General features: G+C 47.2%; 1 protein-coding gene across 1 annotated transcript in view; it reads right to left on the bottom strand.

Annotated features, from left to right (window-relative positions):
* Positions 1–22,618, bottom strand: part of CAND1 (cullin associated and neddylation dissociated 1) — a 348,469-nt gene that overhangs the window by 8,096 nt on the left and 317,755 nt on the right. The window lies entirely within an intron of this gene.

Genomic DNA, 22,618 nt, shown 5'->3' on the forward strand with positions numbered 1-22,618 from the left:
AAGTCGCTCAAAGCCACCCCGGTCTATTTAATAGCACAGCTGAAGAAAGCTGGCATAATTCAAGATTAGAATCTATGATTGATGATACTTCTTGCCTCAAAGAAGTGCTTTCACTTTCCACTTTTTATTTTAAGGCAAAACATCAATGTAAGGTACTCTATCTGATCACATTTGCTAATTCTATCAGCTTAAGTTTGCCACAGCCTTAGCTATCATGATCTAGGACTGGTATTGCTTTGGTTACCTTTCTTGCTGGCTCCCTCCACTCCTGTAAGAGGTAACCTGTGTCGCTATCAAAGGTTCAAATCTACTGGATGCTTTTTCAACAAGAACAAGCTACTTACCTTAGATAATGTTCATTTTAGTGGATACTCTATTTATCCACAGATGACTCACGTTATGAACTGTAGGAAGCTGGCTCTTTATATGATATACCAATAAGTGGTTAGTTATATCGTGCAGAGTCCAGAGATTCCCCCAAAGGTGTACAGGGCTCAATGTAAACCCAAAGTACTCGGTTTGTGATAGTGTGGTCGAGCAGCCTTAGGCTTGACAGAGGAGTGCGAGACATTTGTTATGCACAATAAATGACATGATTCGAAAAGGAGACCCACACCAATTTTAGAAAAATAAGCTTCTTTTCGGTTTTATTTTAAGAATAGGACATAGAAATAATAAGTATGTTTTTCCGGCACAGGGCACAGGGACGGACAGGAGCAGAGTGCCAACACACAGTCAGGTGCCCAATGCAAATAAATGGGGGGAGATCGGTTTTGAAGAAAGGCTCTAGACTGATCAGGAGGCCGGATGAAGAAAACCCACAGCTGCCCAGGTAAGTAGTTATGCCCCAGGATATAGGGATGCCGTTGGTCAAGCTCCCCAACACCCATGGGCTTCGGGTGTAGGGATGGCCTTTGGCGTTGGTAACAGCTTACCGGGAAGGTCGAGGTCAGCAGGAGCCCACAGTGGACTCTGGCTCAGAATCGCTGGGGAAGCTGTACAGGACCGGTGGGCCACTTGGACTCTGGTCTTAGGCATCGAGTGCAGAGGTGGGTCAGGAGGCAGTTTCACAGTTCCTCTGTTCCTCGGGGTTCCTTTTAAAGTTGGTTTCTTCTTGAACAGGTCTGCTGTTCTTAGGAGAACTTGATATTTGACTAAGTCAGTTGATGTATGCAGTCTTCTCTGCTGTTGTGGCGTTGTAGTGTCCAGCTCTTCTTAAGTAATCAGAAATCCAATTTCAGGGTATTGGTAGAGGAACCTAAATGCTAGATTTAGGGGTATTCCAGGGGAGTAACAGTTAGGGACCAATTATTTCCTCTCCTGGGGTGTCTACACCGACTATTATATCACCCTCCTGTGGGAGGGGGGTATAGCCCTAGCCCTGATTGGATAATTCTCACCATCTTAAAGATGGTGAGCACTGAAAAATGTGATTAACTTAGCCTCTAACACCTGAGGGGTGAGATGGCGAAGGGGGGGTACACCTCCTACTCTATCTTTGTTTTCCCACCAGTACTCTGGCCAAAAGTGGGGCTTTGAACCGGGGGTGGCATCTGCTGCTCTATGGCGTCACTGGCACTTACAATACTTAATAGACTTCGATATCGTAGAGGTGTATCTGCTCATGCAGATATGCCCACACCTGCGATGCAATGCACCCTCCTTAGGGCTTGAAAGGCCTGCTAGAGGGAAGACTTAAGTATACCTTAGGCAGTGCTGCTGGACATGGCACACAGGCAGTGTGCCAAGTCGACTGTTTTTTTTCAATGCATGCAAGCTTTAGTGACAGTGGCATGGCCTTGGTGAGGGGTCCCTATGGTACCATCCTCAGTCCCCATGCCCTAGGTACCAGGGATATCTATTTAATAGGGACTTATGGGGGTCTGAAGTTGTGACAATCGTGGTACAGTTTTAAGGGAGAAGCACTGGCACAGGGGCCCTGTGCACTTACAATCAAACCCAAATCATTTTCTCTCATGAACGATCTCCTGGCGTCATACTGGACTTGAAAGATTTTTTACAGCATACCTGAGCACTGGTAGATGGCATCATGCAGCTGTGCGTCGGTCCTGTGCCACCCTGAAAGTGATGGGCAGAGGCATATATATAAGCACCACTACTGGATACTGTTCTCAGTTATCCTTGACACTGTCCACGTCCACTGTCAACAGCTCAGCAACCAACAGGTTGTGCCAGTATACAGATCTCTAGTTTGGGACCTTTTTAGAGAGAGAAAAAGACCATTCTATAGAATGGAGAGGTAAGTTGGCAGTTAGGAATCTGCAGTTACCAGCCGCCAGAGAGCTTCACAGAATGTAACTTTTTCTTCTGATAGATACTTTTAAACACAGATTCCACACCTTGTTACGTGAAACCAAGGTGGTATCTCCCAAGGTTGTGGGCCTGTGGAATGAATCAGATCAAAAAGTCCTGGAGGATCGAATTTTCGAAATGCTATTCCGATCGAACCTGGCTGTTAAAGCAGTAGTGCTTCGTGAATGTGTGCACCGATGCCCATATTGCGGGCTGACAGCTATATAGAATGGGTTCTCTGTGTGCCCCTGCAATGGTGGCAGCCTTGGACGTCATCGAAGGAGCCCTAAGACTTTCTGGCGACTGCTTCTTAGCCAATGCATAGCAGATCTTAATATAAAGGACTATCAATCTCAATAAGGTCCTTTTCAGCACCTCCTTGCCTTTCCTTACCCCAGAGAACCACACAAATAGCTAATCATCTACTCCATGGTCTCTGGTGCGATCAATGTAAAAATTAAACACCCTTTTGGGGTGCAAAAGATGGTGTCTCCTCTTTTGAGGGGTGAGGTAAAGCAAAGAACATTGAAAGAGCAATGGACTATCTGTCATAAAAGGGAGTGACACCATTCAGTCTGGGTGGGGTATGGGAGGGATATGCCACTGATACAATTATCACCAGTGTGGATCTTTTGCAGTCTCTTCCAAAACCTGGATCGAATCTGAAAGGTTGCCTTTGGGCTGGGCATACAGGCTTCAGATCCACTGTATTGCCTGCATATGCATCTGGCATGGGTTGACCAGCAAAATGCAGGAAGCCAATTGGCTGAGAAGTCTCAGAGCCACTCTACAACTCAGGACTGAGGCTGAAACATCTAGATTATAGCCCAAAGGTCTTGTAATCGCCAATCTGGGGGGGAAGGCCTGAACACATACTCTATTCAGAATGGCTTTGATGAACATGAGATTGAAGACTTAGGCATGTCAATAGTGAACCTCAATGATAATAGAAAGTGTGTGAATGTATTGCAGGAGAAGACTGGTATGCCCAACCTCCGAAAATATGCGCCACCCACTGCCATCACTTTTATGAAGATCTGAGGGGCACAAGCAAGGCCGAAGGGGAGCACAGCAAACAAACTGCTTCTGGCCCACCTTGAACTACAAGTAATGTCTGTGGGCCTGCAGGATGGGAACACTGAAACTGAATGGTAGAGTTGGACCTGCAGAACTCCTGTCTCTAAGGCAGATAGAACCTCGGCCAGCGTGAGCATCTGTGATTTGTTCTGCCACAGGAAGAGTCTGAGACGGTGAAGCTCTAAAGTAGGGGGAAGGCTCTGTCCTTTTTCGGCACTAGGGAATAATGTGAGTAACATTCAGGCCCTATTTCCGAGGCCATTACGCTCGCTATGGTTCCTTTCACTGAAGGAGCCTGTATTTCTACCTGCAAAATGATCAGGTGCTTCTCTGAAATCACTCTGATGAGGGCAAAAGATACGCAGAGTCAGAAAAGAATGGCAGAACAAAACCCCATTGAACGATTTGCAAGACCAGACTGTTTGATATTAGGTTATGACTGTTCCTGCCTTCCACATGTTGTTTGTGTCCCACTAAGGGACACCTAAACTAGCCTTGGAGGTAAATGTTATATGGGCAGGAGACTTGGATGTTCACTTTCCTCGAGGGACTGGGAGTTGTCTAATGGATCCCTGGTCCGACTGGAGTGCCGGTTGCTGGGACGGTAGGCCTGGTCTTAGTCTGTATGCCAAGCACCTAGCAAGGCCTCAAAAAGAAGGGTATGAAGTTGCCTCAAAAAGAAGGGTATGAAGTTGCCTCAAAAAGGGGGGTTATGAGGTTGCAGGAAATACATTTGGGTTTAACGCTGCTTGTCGAAGTCTGAACTTCCAGCTCTCAGGTCTATGCCAAGCCCCTGGCAAGGTCTTAAAGGGCGAAGACTTTGAGGATAGTGCCTGGCAGTCACAGAGAGGCTCAAGAAGCAAGCTATGGGTCTACTTCCATTGAAGAACTCCAAGCTGCCTCAGATTTCTCACCAAACAGGCGAGAGCCACCAAAAGACATTTGTGAGTGACACCGCAACGTCGCAAAAAAAGAAACCTGTGGAACTCATCCATGAGTGGCTCTAGAACACCATGATAGTTCCGACCGCTCTTTCTAAGCAATCAGTAGTGTCCAGTTCGGATCAGATGACATTTCGCTGCATCCTCATCCTAAATAGATCTAGATTGTCACAAAATTCCTCCAGGACTGCAAGCGGGATCTCAGGGACCATGTACCATACATGCATGGAAATACTTACCCAGCAAACAGCTGGTGTTGCCTGACCAAAGGGTAAGACTGGCTGAAGCTCCGCATTCAAATGAGCAGTGTGTGCTTTTACTGTGACATGGTTTAAGTCCCATCAGACAGCCTATATTTTCAAAATGTTACTGTAAAGTCACTGTGGGACTCAACTAGAAGAATGATGCAAGCATGTGAATCTATAAAAAATCTAATGCTGGAGAACTGTTATTTTTCTCAGTGACTTGTACATAGACTAGACCAAGTACATGGCAGCTAAGGCATCTGCAGGAAGAAGGATCGTTTCATCTAGGAGTAAAAACGACCCTGCAATCAACTAGATGGATTTGTGGAGACCAAATTCAAGAAAAGAAAATGTGACTGCAATTATCATAGCCTACTATAAGTATCTTCTTCTATGTATACGTTTTTGAGGGTCCTGACTGAAGATCGAGTGAATAAGCTGTAACTTCACAGACTTCAGAGGAGAGATAAACTGTCAACTGCCACCACTCAATCTATGTGGATGAAGGCAGAGTGACAATGCCCTGTTGCTGCAACAAAAGATCCTCCCGAAGGGGCAGCCTGACTCGAGGACCAATGCTGATGCTCAAGAATTCGGGATTTCAATCTGGAGCCACAAGGATGGCGTTGCCCTGGTCTGTCCTGATTTTCATCAGAACTCGAGGCACGACTATTAATGGCAGGAAAGCGTACAGGAGTGCAGAGCCCCACTTGAGACAAAACGTGTCTGAGCTAGAGCAGCCTTGGAAACTCTAATGTGTAAGAGTGTGGACCTAGGGTGTTCTCAGCAGTGGCGAACAGATGTAACCAAGATTCTCCCCAATCGTGGAAGGGACCTTGCACCACCTACAGATGGAGTTGCCATTCATGAATGGCAAGACAGATGGCGAAGTTCGTCCGCTCTGACCGTTCAAAGAGCCCGCCAGGTGTTGTATGACCAGGAAAATGTCACAACGCTCTGTTGCGTGTTTATCTAGGTTCCTGATCGATACTGTGACCTTATGCCCCTATTCGGCTATAAATCCATTTATTCCCTATATTGGCATAACCGTTCAAGTGCGATATTCAGAAAGTCATCTCTGGCCTCACACGAACAGAGCCACATTCCAGAATAGTTCTCTGCCACTTCCTTTGCAACCAATTAGTGCAATGACAGAGCAGAAGTCACTATCTGATATTCCTAGATTAACACTCCGAGTTCTTCAACAAGATAAAAACTCAGCAAACCTGGAAATCCCTGCTTGCTGTGTTTTGATTAGTAATGGAACTCTAATGAGCAACTGATAGCTATCACTTCCTAGTGACATCTTTAATTGACGTCTTATGTCTAACAAACTTGCGTCAAACCAGGCACCTGTCAGGTATAAATATTACCAACGTTGCCTTAAGCAGCGCGTTCCTGTTGCTGCAGCCTGCTGCCCGTCGCCTGAAGCTGCTGATACCATTATCGCTGCTAAAGCGCGAACGATGGTGTGGTGTAACTAGGAGCTGAACAGCCGTCCCTCTGCGAAGAGCCCAGCAGATGCCAAGCTGCCCGCGGACGCTGTCCCCCCTCCACCTCCTCGACGCGCTGAAGAGAGACGCTGCCTTTCTCATGCAGAGAAATCCAGCTCCAGCGTTTCTAGTCTGCCCTCGCGGGTGACTGGGATACCGAGTTTCCCCTGAAGGAGATACCAGACCTCCATCATTCTATTCAGAGGTATGGTGTTGACTAAACCCTTAGTGAGAATTCTTGAAGCAAACCTTGGCAAAACCAACTTAACTTGAAGCTACTTACTTACTCCCCTTCCACGTGTTAGGCTTAGGTCAGGCACACTGGGGTAGGCTTAGTTAGAAGCACCAGTTGAGTATTTTAGCCTAATGTATATATGACTATATATATGTTTTATTACTTTTAAACCATTGTATGGCTAAGAAACCATATCAATGCTTTTACAGTATTATCTCGCAATACTTATCTTACTGTACGTACTTTTTATAATAACAAGTCTTGCAATTGTGGCAATACATTTCTCTTGTACGAGAAGAAAGACTGTTCAATAAATGTTAACCTTTTATTGACAAACGCCCGTCTCTCTAGTCTCTACATATTGTGAAAGTAATCTGCACCAATCTGACTGAGTGAAATACCTGTCTATTGTTTCACACGACCCTAGAGATTGACTCTTGATCTGAGGAGCAAAGTTGTCATGTTGCACGGTTGTTGGAAAGCTGAATCCCTTCTTGTCTGTGCCAGGGAAGCTGATCACTTCCTATGCAGAGAAGAAAGTTTCCAGTGACCTCTGAGCTAGTTGGTAACAAACCCAATTAAGTTTAGCATAGTCAGTGGAGGCCTGGAAGATCCGCACTTCTACGTCGATACTACTGTTTGTTATTCCAATGCGCAGGGCCTAGTGGGAAACTAGGAACTACACTACAGCTCAAGCCATGTTAAGAGACCAAAGGCATTTTGACACAGGGTCCATGACACCAATCCGCCTTACTTGTTGCAGTACCATATTGTCATGGTGTCAGTGAACACCTGAACCATCTTCCCCTTGATGGAAGGTAGGAGGGCCTTCAATGTCAAGCGGATCGCTCGCAACTCCAACAAGTTGAGTGGAGACTACGCCAGAGTTCAGAGCCCTCTATTCTCTACCTGTCCCAGATGGCTGCTCAAACCCAAAAGGGACGCATTGGTTACCACTGTGAGGTTTGGATGGGGAAGGGAGAGGGGATTGCCACTGACCCAACCACAGTTTGTCAGCCACCACTACAAGTCTTTTATAGGTCCCTCTGATAGCTGGACTGGGTCAGAGAGTTACCTGATGCTGCGCCCACTGGGATTTCAGATTCCATTGCAGAGCCCACATATGCCTCCAGTCTTGCTTTCCTAGCAGGAAGGAGCAGGCCATAAGACGCTGAAGCCTCGGATTGAGTCTCACCGAAATCTAGGACAGAGGCTGAAACATTGTAATCATAGCCTGAATATCCTGGACTCGCTGCTCAGGAGGGCAGGCGCGGAATTGCACTATGCCAGGAATGGCTCCAATGAAGGGAAGCTCCTGAGAGGGAGTAAGGTGTGACTTCAGCAAGTTTATAATGAATCCGTGTGAATGTAAGAGGTCTGCTATAGTCTGGAGGTGGGCGATGACTGCTTGGCGTGAGACGGCTTTCAACAGCCAGATGTCAAAGTAGGTGACGACTGGAACCCCCGGACCTACACAGATGGGCTGCATCCACCGCCATCACCTGATGGGTGTTGGTAAAAAAGGGAGCACAGTAAACCAAGTGTCCTTGTCCCACCATGAACCACAGGTAATACCTGTGGGCCGGCATGACAGGCATGTTAGTCCAGCTCTACCATCCAGCCTCAAGGGTCCAGGGTAGATAAGACCCAAGCTAACATGAGCATTTTGAATTTGTTTATCTGAAAGAGTTTGGCACCAGAAAGTGTTGAGAATAACAAACGTCACCTGATTTCAGCACCCTTGCAATAGCTTTTTTGGTCAGAAGAACCTGTCCTTTCTGACACAACAGGGAGAGATGGTTCGTTGTCAGCCATTCTGAAGATGGTGGCTTGGGTGGCAGGATTTCCATGAATAGAAGGGGCGTAACCCAATTGATCGAGACAGGTGTGCTGAATCCGGCCATCGACCAGTTGCCCATGATGTTTAGATGACATACTAAAGGGCTATTACGGCTGCTTGTGTCCTATGAGGCTTGTGGGAGCTGTACCTGTAGCCATAAAAGGACCAGGGAGCCTGATGGTTGAGATGGCAGGGCAGGAATGGCCGCTGCTGGTAGCCCCTACCGTAGCCGCGGAAGGAGCAGGAGGCAGAATGAGGATGGCGCAGGGCGGTGGAGAGTCCCAACAGCCGGGCAGTGGCCCTGCTTTCCTTAAAGCACTCTGGGGTGGGGATGCTGAGTGAGGAAAGCTGGATCTCCAGGAGCAGGGCGATGGTGGCAGGCAATCATCCTGTGCACAGAAGCCCATGTGCAGGGCTTGGCCCAGGCCCAAGCATTAGGGAGCACTTCATTAAAGGGGAGGAGAGGTTCCATGAGGGCTTTCCCGGGTTGAAGCACCACTGTCAAGATGTTAGTCTCGACTGCCACTAAAGGCAGCATAAGGACCAGGACCAGGACCTCAGTCTCCCGCCTCACCACCCTTGCAAGTAAAGCCCTTTCTCCATAGTCACACTGGGAGGAGAAACTAGGCAGTGTCCAGAGAGGTATCCAGACCACTGGAATCCACCAGTCCCTCATACCAGTTATCTTCACACAAAGGCTCTTCCCGTGCCAATCTTATTCCCTACATTGCTGGTCAGTAAAGGAGGGCACTGTCTTTGACCCAGAGGGTCTGTGTCCGGTGGGCACCGGAGTCTATGTCGGACGACACCGGTCTGCGATGTATTGGAATCTGGTATGACAATGGGAATGGGACCACTGTAACAGACTCCAGGGAAGGTAGCAGACTTGTGACCGGTGCAGGTCTGGATCCAGGAACGATCTAAAGGGCTGTACAGGGGTCAAGTCGAACCTGCCAGTAAGAATCCAGCAGGGGCACCTGCTGATCCAATGGAACCTGAAGGCACTCCAGAGGGGTTGGCTGGCCCAAATATGAGGTGATTGGCCTAATATTTCTTTCAGCTGGATGGCGATCACTACGGGAAATTATGGGAGGCGTGGAGAGGACTCAGACTCTACAGAAGTATGGGACCTCGATTTGTGGTGTTGTTCCAACGCCGCGTTCGGTGAGTTGGACCCGTGCAGTGAAGTCGAAGAACACTTTCTTCTTCTTGTGGGATTAACACGAAGAGAATTTTGGATGCAACAACCAGTGGGAAGGACTCAGAGCGGGCCCAGGTCCTACCTCGTGACCGGGGCCTGGACTGGTCCGGATGCATCCAGTGTTGGGCGACCAGAAGCTTCAGAGAATGCTCCCGGACCGCCTTGGGGTTCAGCGCTCAATAGGTCTGGGCAGGCCATGGGGTCATGGTTCGGCTCCAGGCACCATAAGCAAACCAAGGTGGGCTCGGGTCACAGCCATCTGCCTGTGACAAGATCCACATAGTTTTAACCCCACATGTTTCTTAGGACATATCCCTAGAACACACTGGGATCAAAGCTCACAAGGAATGTAGACAAAAGGTCCAAAACTGTAGTTTAAAAAAAGGACAGCGGTAGCTCTTGATGGCGCGGAAACAAAATAACCGATATCAGTGCACTGGGGTGGTGCCTATATAAGCACCGTGCAGGTCACTTCCTGCGCAGACAACGCAGAGTCTACCGACGTCACCTACTGGGGTGCTAAAGATTTTCAGGATCCAGTCTGATGCCTGAGGAATATTCTAAGGTAAATAAATCTACAGCTATAAGTTTATCAGATCTCCATGTTACAGGCCATCAGTTTTCCCATGGACAAGTGTACCAAATAGCTTGCCTCAAGGCCGAGGGTGGCAGGGCAGTTTTAGAAGAACAAGAGCACCAGAGGTCTAGATTGGGTGTAGGGGATTGGGGATTTAATATGAGGGAATGGTGTGCCGTACATTTTGTGCAAGTAACATTTTCACCAGTATTTGAGGTTTAATGTATTTGCATGCATTTTAAATAAATCCAAGAACTAGGGAAACAGAAAACTGGAGAAAGAGGTAGTGAGATTAAAATTATACAAACATGTTAATGAAGCACTAAAGACAAAAATAGTGGGTTTGCTCAATTTGATCCGCACATCTATTGACTATCTAAGTCCATAAGGAAATCCTTTACTTACAATTTGCTTAGTGAGAGCTGCTCTTAAAGTGTGTTCACACCCACACCCACTGAGGTGGGTCTATGGATCTAAAAGATCCTGACCCAATATTATATCCACTACACCAGAGCACACCCAATCATTATTTCTATACTCCAATCAATGTATATAGCACTAAGAATGTAACAGAGAAAGTCTTTTCAGGGTATTGTTCAATTTCCCAGAGTTCAACTTCGAAGAAGTATTCCTATCACACTCTTTAAATCAGATCTTGTATGCTTTATTTCAAATCAAGTATAAGTTGACACAGCAGCAGCTGACGCGCGTTTCGCCCGCAGGGCTCTTTCAAGGCTCAAACACGAATTATAAGTCGAGGGCTTTTTCAAGGCTCAAACACGAATGATAAGTCGAGAAAATTTTTTTTTGAATTTTGACTGCCAAGATACGATTCAGTAATTCATTGAAACCTTGGTTTTCTCAACCACTCTTTTTCCCATATATAAGCGAAAATACGAATTTCTCAATTTGGATGTTTAAGAGAAAAGTGTAGTCCAGGCAGTCTTGTTTAAACGATTTAAACAAGATCGTGATAGAGGGAACGTGCCCAAGAGGACGCCCGTTACTTTCAGGCTCCTGGATTTATCAAGATCCGCTGGGTCATTCGTGATATTGAGACGAACCAAGGTCCTTTGAGACTGTTTTTGTTTCAGTGCCAAGATCGAGGGGCTGTGGACCGAAATGTGGAGGAGGTGGAGGCCCCCTGCTGCAGGCAGATGTTGCTGAGCAAAGCCAGAGGGCGGGGCTTCTGAATCAGTTTTTCGGTGAGCGCCATGGCTTTTTTGCAGTGGCAGACCTTGAGCACTCTTTTTGGTCAAGGCTGATGCTTTGGGCTTAGGATCAGGGGTATAAGTACTCACTGTTTGATGCTTCTGTGCCGCCTGAAGAGTTGTCGAGTCATCATCAGAATGTGACAATGAAGCGGAATCATGGAGCAATAGTTATTCCTCCAGTGCCACTGAAGCTTCTTAATCTTCCTCTTGTTGACCGAAGATGTCCGGTACATCGTCCGCTTGCGTGCCTGCATTTCCTGTTGTTGAGCAAGTCTGTCTCGGTGAGTCTTTTTAGATCTTAAAGACTTGCAGGCCTCACAACTCTCCTCTCGATGATCGGGCGAGAGGCATAGCTAGGTTGCAAAAGCAGTGTTGGTCGGTAAGAGGATATATGGAGTGACAATTTGAACAGAATTGGAACAGAGTGCGTTCCATTAGAACGCCATTCTCCGAAGAACGTTGGAAGTGTCGAAAGTATACCCGGCTGGGCGTTGGGCAGAGGGAGTGAAACAAAGATGCACTACACAGAAAGGTGATCGCTCTGACGCAATCAACTAACCGACTGTGACAATACTACCAAGTGGAGATACTAAAGAACCTAAGAGAGCCCGAAGGAGTCTCGAACTGGAGAGCGAGATATAACATCCAAACCAGTTGGCGGAAAAAAAAAACACAGCCTCGCAACACAAAGAAAACGTCTTGGATGGCATAACAGTCTTGAGGAGAAAGGTCAAAAGCTTTTAACTGGCGCCGCTCAATCTCCATGCAAGGAGGTGGAGACTGGACAGGTTTGGTTGAAGAACCGCCCCCTGCAGCTGCGACAGAAGATCCTCCTGAAGGGGTAGTCTGATTGGAGGTTCGATGGCCATGCTCAGGAGGTCAGAATAACAGACCTTTCATGCCCAATCCGGAGCCACAAGAATGACTTGAGCCCGGTCATGCTTGATCTTCCTGAGCACTCTGGGCAGAAGTGGTATGGGAGGAAAAGCGTAGGAGGCTGAAGCTCCACTCACGATGAAAAGCACTGCCTTGGAAATTCCAATGCTCCGCAATACTGCTGGCATTGAACGTTCTGTTTGGAGGCAAACCGATCTAAACAAGGTTCTCCCCACCGCTGAAAGAAACCTGGCGCCACCTATGGATGGAGATGTCATTCGTGATCGACCAGGGACCGAAGGCTGAGCTAATCTGCTCTGGCATTCAAAGTACCCGCCAGGAGTTGCACCACCAGGGATATGCCCTGATGTTCCAGCCATGTCCAGCGGCGGAGAGCCTCCTGACAAAGGGTCCACAACCCCACCCAGCCCTGTTTGTTGCAGTACCACATGGTCGCAGGGTTGTCCGTGAACACCTGCACCGCTTTCACTTCTAGAGAAGGAATGTCTTCAGGGCCAGTTTGATCGCCTTGAGCTCCAAAAGCTTGATATGGAGACCGGACTCTGCCAGAGGTGAGACATCTCTGATCTCAGTCTCTCCCAGTTGACCACCCTATCCACCCCATGAGTGATACATTTGTCACCACCATCAGATCTGGTTGGGTAAGGGAGAGGGATCTGCCTCTGACCTCAATCTTGGTTGGTTAGCTACCACTTTAGTTGCGGCGCAGATCCCCCCGATATCTGGACGTAGTCAAAGATTCCCTTGATGCTGCACAAACTGCAGAGGCCGCATACGCCATCTAGCATGATCCATCAGTAGGATGCAATGAGGCCCAGCAGCACCAGAGCCATTCTCACCGAAGTCCAGGATAGAGGCTGAAACATTGGTATCATAGACCAAATATCCCAGACTCGCTGCTAGGGAGGAGAGGCCCAAAACTGCACTGTGCCCAGAATCACTCCGATGAAAGGGAGCGTCTGAGAGGGAGTCAGGTGTGACTTCGGTACGTTGATAGTGAACCCCAGCTAGTCAGGGAGGTCTGCTGTAGTTTGGAGGTAGGAGAAGATAACGTGGGCGAACCCGCCTTCAATAGCCAGTCGTCGAGGTATGGGAAGACTGGTACACCTGATCTGCACAGATGAGCTGCGAGCACAGTCAGCACTTTTGTGAACACCTGAGGGGTACTGATAAGGCCAAAGGGGAGCACGGTGAACTAAAAGCGCTTATGGGACACCGTGAACCGTAAGTAACGTCTGTGGGCAGGGAGGACAGGGATATGGAAATAAGCGTCCAGCAAGTCCAACGCTACCATCCAGTCTCATGGGTCGAGGGCAGAAAGGACCTGGGCCAAGTTGATTTCAGAGGTCTAGGATAGGTGCAGGAAGCTGGCTCTGTATATACTATACCAAAGTAAGGTATATGGGGACACAGAGTCAAGGGAACCCCCAGAGGTATAGCAGGGGCTAAATTAGATAATCACTAACAGCTCTAGTGGTAGTGTGGGCAAGCAGTTAGGCTTATCAGGAGGGTGTGTTAAACAGTTATTGTATTCACTTAATCAAGGCTGAAGGCACACACTCACACTGAACCCAGACCAATCAGGTAAGTAAAAAAAGGTATACTTATGTTTTTTTTTTCTAGAACCATGCAGGATTTGGCACAGGTAAGTAGACTATACTTTCAAATGCAAAACTTTACACAGGATTCTAATTGTGAATGGAATTGACATTGATACAGGTTTGTATTGCTTTTCAAACAGTATAAAGTACATAGAAATTACGTTTGATTACTTTTGGATTACTATTCATTTACTTTGAGTATTTGAGGGGATATGCAGAGATTTCACACACTGGGTTTACAAAATATAGTGAAGTACAACAGTTTTGGGTTTAAAGAAAAGTGACCTTTTTCAATACAAAGGTTCAGTTCAACACTTAAAAAATTTTTGGACCAAAAATAAGAACGTTGGTTCCAATGGGAAAAAGGTTTATCAGTTTGAAGGTAAGTAAAGAACCTGCAAGGGTAGCTATTGGGGGTAGAACCAATGTTCCCCAAGGTTCAGTTAGGCACTCAATTGGCACTGCCAGCAGTTCTAGGGCAGCCGGGTGCAGAGTGAAGGGGCCCAATGTTAGCCGATGGGGCTGGGGGGCCTTTGGTCAGGGGCTGCTTATGAGCAGGTCACTCGGGTGTGGGAGCAAAGCTCCTAGATTTAAGATCAGCACAGCAGGGGTCAACAATCAATCAGCACAGAATCTGCACCAGCAGCAGCATGGAGGAGGCTGGGTGCAGAGTGCCAAAACTACTTCATGAGACGTGATTTGCAATGGAGATCTCTGGTTCGGAGAAAAGGCTTGGGCAGGAAGGTTTCCTGAAGTAGACTACCAGCAGGAGAGGTAAGTTGGGTGCTTGGGGGATGCCTGATACTGTCTGTTGGGCCACGTGGGGCAATGGGTGCAGGGCTGACTTTAGGCATCGGATCTTACCAGCTCCAGCCGCGGTCAGGGGGACCCTTCAGGTTGAGGCTGCAGGTGTCATTCTGGAGCTCAAGGTAGGTAGAGGTTCACCAGATTCCAAGTCGGGATCGCTGGTAAGACCTCCTCTTGGCATTGGGACACTCAAACTCGGTCCATGGGCTACTGGTGCAGAACCGCTGAGCCATCTGGATCTGGGTTCTGTGCTGGAGTCTTGGCTTGAGCAAATCCTGTACTCACAAGAGGTAGTCTTATAGATGAAGTAAAGGCATGTCCTCCGGATTCTGGATGGCTGCTGGACACTCAGGGTTTTGCTGAGAGCAGGTCTGAGTGGGGACAGGTCAGTAGGGCTGGGGCCAAAGCAGTTGGTGTACTCTTTTTCCTGGGTCAGCAAGCCTCTTCGGTCCTTCTTTCTTCCTCAAAGCTGAGGAGGCAAGGTTCAGGGTCGCCCCTAAATACAACATTTAGGGGCATTAGAGGGGTGTGCAGGTCATAACCTATAGGTCTCTCTTCCTAGAGGGGAGTACACCCCCTATTATGGCACTCTCCAGTGGTATGGAGAGATGGGCTGTGTCCCTTTCATCTTCAAGATGGAGTGGACTGAGATGTGTGCTTCACCTCGCCTCCCGCACCTGAGGGGTGGGGTCGGCAAAGGTGGGCACACCTCCCTCTCTCTCCCTCACTTGTTTTTCCGACGATTTTCCCACCCAAAGTGGGGGTGAGAACTGGTGGGAGCCAGTTGCTGGGGGCAGCAAAATGCAGGATCAGATCATAAAGGCAGCAGGTCTTAGAAGGTTCTCCTTCGTGGACCCAGCCCATCCTGGAGGAGGAGGCATGACACCTCTTCCCAGGATGGTCTTTGATTCTGGACCAAGAGAGAGGAGGCTCTCTACCTCGGGGTCCAGAGAAGCTGTCTGGTGGTGCCAAATGACGGGCAGCGACTCAGGAACCACACCAGGGCTGGTTGTTTTTCAGGGGGCATCTCTAAGATGCCCTCTGAGTGCATTTTACATTAAATCCCACAATGTTATGTTAATTATGCTTTGAAAGTGCACCTAGGGTCTCCTGGTGTCCTAGGGTGTCCTGGTGCTGAGCACTGCCTAATTCGTAACTAGAGTTGAGCATAGCTGTTCAAGGAAAAAGCCAGGTTTTCAATACCTTCGTGAAGGGAAGGTGCTCAGTATCAGTAACATTTCTGAGATACAGGGGTAGGCTGTTCCAGGCTTCTCCGGAACAGTTGAAGAAACTCCTGCCTCCCCAACCGTCCTTTTTGACATGTGTAACAGTCACTAGTTTTGCCTCAGATGAGCGCAGCGCTTTGCCAGGAACATACCATTGTAAGCATTGTCTCAATGAAACCGGACCAATACCCTTAAGGGCCTTAAAGACTGTGCAAAGAGCCTTGAATTCTGCACGTTGTGTCACTGGAGCCACTGAAGATTTCGGAGTCCCTTCCTCACCGAGACAAATCTTGGTGTGCCCGTTAGCAGCCTGGCCGCCACATTTTTGTACGGTCTGTTAAGGTGTCTTTTGAATGTTCAGGTAGAGGCTGTTACAGTAATCCAGTCATGACAAAATGAGATCTGTAACTACTGTCCTCAGGATATCTTCTGGAAGGAGGAATTTTATTTTCCGCAGGATGCTGAGGAGGTGGAAGCAAGTGGAGACGACCCGGCCTATCTGTTCCCCGAAGGAGAGTCTTCAATCCACAATCACCCCCAGATTCTTCACCTTCTCGGTGGGGGCCGGAGGTATGCCCAGTACATCAGGCCACCAATCAGGCGTCCAGTGATCTGTGGGATTACCAAAGATGATGACCTCCGTTTTGATGACAACCAGCTTGCGATAGCCTGCAAGCAGTCATGGCAGCGTAAACAATGGTATCAATGTGGGTTTAATGTGCTGGGAAGTTTGCTACCAAACCTCCCAGGTTTGAGTGAAGCCATTAAAGAAGATGTGGTATTCATAGTGACCAACTCCCAGACCATATACCCGTTATGGCTTTACTGCACTAAGAATGGACTAAGACACTGTAGGGGTGAAGTGATCATGCAACTGTACCCTCATCTGTGATTTTTGACCCGTGGGGGCCCATTTTGTTACTTGGGGCCTATTTTGAAGCAGAACTGCAATATCCGCCCCCTCTAACAAAAGTGGCAGCAGTGTTTGACAATTTGACTGGAAATGTCCAGCAGGAGGCATTTAGACTGGTGGTGAACGCTCCTCAGAGCTTAGCAGAAGCAAGTTAGGAGAATGGCTCCAGACTCAGCTAACTTCAGCAGGGCTAGGTAGCGGTCACCTTCATCTGTCCTAGGTTTAATATTTGCTGCATCTGTCAATGGAAATCAAGGGCTTGGATCCAGGACTGCCTCCTAATCAAAATGCCTGTAATTAGCTGGCAGTCTGCTGTGCCTATGTATTGGATCCCCAGCATCCCCTTTCTTGGACACTGCTGTTAGCACTGTTCCTTCGGGAAACAGCTTCATGAACTGATACCCATCATGTTGGTCGATCTTTTAACACAAAATTCAACTTTCGTCCCTGCTGCTTACAGTCGAGTTGCAGGCACATGTTTTGGAATCCTGCGGGGTCTCAGGAAGACCCTGGACCTGCTACCTACTACAGCTAGGAAAACTATGGTCCATGCCTTAGTAACATCGAGGCTGGACTATGGTAAGGTCCTTTATCTGGGAGCGAATGCTGGGTGCATCCAGATGCTGCAACGCATACAGAATGCGGATGCACGCTTGGTCTTAATGCTGCCTAAAAGAGCCTCCTCTAAGAAGGCCCTGAGCACTTTGCACTGACTGCCGATAAGGGAACGTATTATGTTCAAAGCCCTTTGTGTTAGCCACCGGATTACACAGGGGAGGGGCCCACCTATCTTCATAACCTGCTAACCTTATATAACCCGACCCGGCAATTAGGATCTAGCGGTATGGGGCAGGTTAAAGTTCCTAACATGGGAAGAGCAAGGATGGGAGGGCGTTTCTTCCGCTTCTTGGCAGCACAACAGTGGAACAGACTCCCCTCAAGGCTCCGGTTGGAGACCTCACAGGTGACGTTCCGTAAAGAGTTGAAAACGTATCTCTTTCCTCTAGTCTAGGCTATGACTGTTTATCTGGGGGTTCTGCAATGTTGGCATTGAGGGGTTCTGGTAGGTCTGTACCGTAGTGCGGGGACACACTAGCCTAGTGTAACCAGGCGCTTTATACATTTACTTTAATAATAATAATAATAATAATAATAATAATAATAATACAGTCAGGACGTTCATACCTGGACAAGGGCATTAAACAGCTCTTGGACCATATGACTACATTTAGCACGACTGACCCCTTAGTAATTAACCTTGGTAAAGTTGAACTATCAGACCTTGAGAATACGTCCCACAGAGGTAAGCACTTGTTTCTTCTTCTTTTAGAAGGATTTTCTACCGGTACACATACGTTTTGATCACAGGAATGTCACCATCTTGCAGTTTAGACAAATGACAGAAAAGGACTTCGGTAAGTCTCTTCAGCCATTCTCACCTATGAAATGAAATGAAAATGGCACTTTTATAGAGCATGGCTACCCGGAGGCATCCCAGCGCTTGCAGCTACAGAAATGAAATCAAAGAAGATGGATTAATTGATAGGAAAAAGCCAGGTTTTTATTTTCTTGCGGAAAACGAGGTGATTGAGCTCCTGTCGAAGGGAGAGGGGCAGAGAGTTCCACAGCCTCGCGACGTTATGGGAGAAGAGGCGACCACCCGTGCGGGCCTTATTAATTCTGCTAACTTGTTCTGGTCGTTGGAACGAAAATTTCTGGAGGCCTTGTGCATTTTGATTAATTTGGCCAGGATGGAAGGGCCATTGCCCTGAAGATTTTTATGGGCAATGCAGAGGGCCTTAAAGTGTACCCGTTCTTTTATGGGTAACCAGTGAAGAGATCTCAGAGCTGGTTTGGCTGAGGAGCGATGGTTAGTATTTGTCAGCAATCTAGCAGCGGAGTTCTGCACCACCTGGAGTTTTTGGATTACGGAGACCGGGGCTCCCAGGTAGAGCGCGTTGCTATAATCCAGCCGTGATAAAATCATGGCCTGGATCAAAATCTTTTTGGCTCTTTCGGGGAGTTGAGGGAGGATTTTACGAGTGGATTTGAGCAACCCAAAGCAAGTGGCCGCGTTTTTTCTGGCTTGTACTTTGAAAGTAAGGTCATCATCTAGCCAGAAACCCAGGCTTTTGATCGCTTATTTTTGGAGTTGGGCTGGCACCCATAGACGGGGGCCACAGCGTCGGGGAGTTGAACGAGGCCTTCCTGCCCAGTAGCATCAGTTCAATTTTTTGACTGTTTAATTTTAGCTGGGACTGGTCCATCCACTTTGATACCTCTTCGAGGCAACTACTCAGACTTGGGTGCGATGAATCAGCCTAATTGAGGGACACCACAAGCGGAGTATCATCAGCATAGCTAATGAGTTCGATTCCATAAGGTGCCACTATCTTAGCAAGGGGGGACATGTAAACGTTAAAAAGTGTGGGGCTCAGGGAGGAGCCCTGAGGAACCCCACACTGCAGAGGGAATGGTGAAGAGTGACACTCTCCTTCAAATACTTTGAAAAATCTGTCCCTGAGGAAAGATTCGAGCCAGGAAAGAGTTTTGCCTGAGACTCCAGTTTCTTTAAGGCGGTAAAGAAGGATACGGTGGCTAACCGTATCGAAGGCGGCACTGACGTCTAGGAGGATGATGGCCACGTTGCCACCCGTGTCCATTATCCTCCTAGACTTTTCTACCACCTTGAGTAGTGCCGTCTCCGTCCCCTGACCCGGGCGAAAGCCTGTTTGGGAGGGGTGGAGTGAGTTAGAGTTCTCCAAAAATGATGACAGTTGCTGAGTGATAAATTTTTCGGCTAGTTTACTGATGGCCGGGAGAAGGGAAATAGGCCGGTAATTGGATAAGTCTCCGGGGTCAAGGTTAGATTTCTTCAACAGAGGTTTGACCATGGCTATTTTCCAGTCCAAAGGGACTGTGCCTGTTTCAATCGAGAGATTGATCAGGTTGAAAACTGGAGACTCTAGGATGGGCATAACTAGCTTCAGGGTGTTAATGGGAGCAGGGTCAAGAGGAGAACCACTTAATTGAGTTAAGGAGGGGGGGGATAGGTGTTCCTTGGTGAGCAGGGTAAATGAAGAAAGCCCAGGGGTGGATCTAAGAGAGGGAAGAACAGATGTCGCAAGAAAGTCGGGGCTAGAGACAGGAGGGAGGGCCAAAAGAATGTTTTGAATTTGTGTGGAAAAAGAATGCCAATTCTTCACAGCGAGATTCAGATGCTTGTTGGGCCGACGTGGGATCAGAGGGTTTCAACAGGCTTTTCACAATTTTAAAAATCTCTTTGGTTGAGTTAGAAGAAGTAATGATTTTTTTCGGCATAAAAAGATAATTTAGTTGCCTTTAGCACAGATTTATAAGCTTTAATTGAGGCTCTGTATTTGACTTTTGTCTCTATGTTAAAGTCTTTCCTCCATAGTCTCTCTTCTTTTTTGCAATTCTGTTTGAGTTTACGGAGCTCTGGACTGAACCAAGGATGATTAATGGGTCCCCTTTTTTGTGCTGTGGATTTTCTTGGTAAGGTGGCGTCTAGTGAATGAAACCTGCAATACCAGAGTAGCTAGAATTGGTCTGTCTTTCTTTAACTCATCATTCAAGAGGGAGAGAGTAAACCGTTATTATTTAAGCACACTATGATCACACCCCCCCCCCCCCCCCCTTCCATCCCAAACTACCAGTAATGTAAGGACATGAACACTGGCCCTCAAACAAATTGATGGGCAATTTGCAGTGGACGTAAAGCTATGCAGCCAATCTCATTTCTATCATCAAAACCAAGAAGTTCTTGAACTGGCTCCAGACCATACAACACACTGAATCCAAGGTCTTATGCCTACCCCATACATTCCAAGGTTCTACTGAGCTAAAAGTAGACCAGATGCATAAGGACAGAATTCTGAACATACTGGCCAGTCAAAGAATGCCCACTTTTAATTAGATGCTCCATCCTCTTTTTGGGGCAAGCAAAGTTTAGTCACATCACATGTAATATGCTCCCTATAGTCTCACTTTACAGATCTCCAGAACTATGAAAGTCAATTTGGCGACTGTTTTCAGAGCTGCAGTGATGACGCTTTAGAATGAAAAGAAGTTACAGTTCTAAGTCCAGGAATTTAGATCTTTCAAAAAGTGTTCAAAACAGGCAAAGCCAATTCTTAGGTAGAAGTGGCCCATCCAACTTTTTGCAAACATGAAGAGTAGTAGGTAGGCTGAGTAAAGGTCAGTCTAACAGACAATCTTCACATTCAGGCCAGGCAGCCAGGCTCTGAACATGCGTGAAAATGCACAGGCGCCTAGCTGCTCGAGCTGAACTTTGCTAGCTATGGAGGACACGCCTGTGGGTGTGACCTCAGCCCAGCTAAGTGCTTGTAGAACCTTCCCCTCATGATGAGGGAGTGCTTCACGGATAGACTTGTGCCTTAGCGCTACAGTTTTAAGCTCTGAAGTGCCCTGGTCCGAGTGTCCATCTGTGACACCCGTCACAGAGTGAGGTGGTGTTAGCAAGGATTAGTTACTTACCTGTAATCCTAGTTCTCTTCCAGGGGTATCCTCATCAAAGTCATAAGCATTAGAATATTCCCGCCCATGCGCGGGACCCCGGAAACACTATATTATATGTGCCCCACATATATATACACATATATATATAAATAATATATATATAAAAACAAGCAATAGCAGCCAAATCACATTAGAGCTGAAATATGCTGTGAAGAATTTCCACAATACATATATAAGCATTAAAAACATGAGAAACAACACCAAAGATTGTTTAGAAATTGTTTTAATGCTCAGAAAGCAGTAGAAATTCTCATAACTCACTGGAAGCATAAGAAGCTCCCAGGCTGCATTGCAAACACACAGTCTAAAAAGACTGAAAAGCTAACCTGTAGCTGAATAGCAAAAAACTGACACTGTGCCTTTAAGGCACTCATGACCCCTTGTATCCCATCATGCCCCAGGGGTGACAGTTAGGTCAGTTGTTCTTTTCGGAGACTGAAAAACAAACCCAATAACAAATAGGTTAACAATATTTCCTTATTAAAGAGTATCCTTTGCCCGGGCAGGAGGGAGGGTTGCTTATGACTTTGATGAGGATACCCCTGGAAGACAACTAGGATTACAGGTAAGTAACTAATCCTTCTCTTCCAGGGGATCCTCATCAATAGTCATAAGCATTAGAATAGAATAGAATAGAATAGCGAGCCTCTCCTCATCCCTGCGGGCAAAGGAATGATAAGACAGAAAACTCATCAATAAGCCCGAGTAGACTATAGACTACCCAAACAGATTCCTCAAGGAGGCTTGCCCTACTTGAGTATCGGTCCTGGAATCAGATTCGAGGCAGTAATGCCTCGTAAAGGTATGCACTGATTTCCAGTTTGCAGCCTTGCATATTTCCGACATGGGAACGTCATGCAAGAAAGCCACTGTAGCGGCGTTCCCTCTAGTGGAATGCGCTTTTGGAGACATCAACAAAGGTTTGCCTGCTAGTTGATAGGCCAACTTAATGCAAGAGACAATCCATCTGGAAATGGACCTCTTTGCTGCTGGAAAGCCAGTTCTCATTGAGCCATAGTTCACAAACAGTTGGTCCGTTTTCCTAATCCCTTTAGTCTTTTCCAAATAAAACTTAAGCACTCTTTTAAGATCTAAGGAGTGAAGTGACCGCTCGGCCGGGGTCGTAGGATTTGGAAAAAAAGAAGGGAGGGAAATAGACTGATTTATATGAAAATCAGAGATGACCTTAAGCAAGAAAGATGGGTGAGCCCTTAGGACTACTCTGTTGTGGTGGAATACAGTATAAGGTTTCTTCGCACAGAGCGCTTGTATCTCACTTATTCTGCGCGCAGAGGTAATCGCCACCAAAAAAGCTGCCTTCCAAGAGAGATGTTGTAAGGAAGCCTTGTGGATGGGCTCGAAAGGAGGAGACATTAACCTTGATAGAACTAGGTTTAATTCCCACGGAGGAGAAGGATTTCGCACAGGGGGATACACTTTCTTCAATCCCTGGAGGAAATCCTTGACCACTGGAACCT

Source organism: Lissotriton vulgaris, chromosome 1_1 (genome assembly GCF_964263255.1).
Source record: "Lissotriton vulgaris chromosome 1_1, aLisVul1.2, whole genome shotgun sequence".
NCBI lineage: Eukaryota > Metazoa > Chordata > Amphibia > Caudata > Salamandridae > Lissotriton > Lissotriton vulgaris.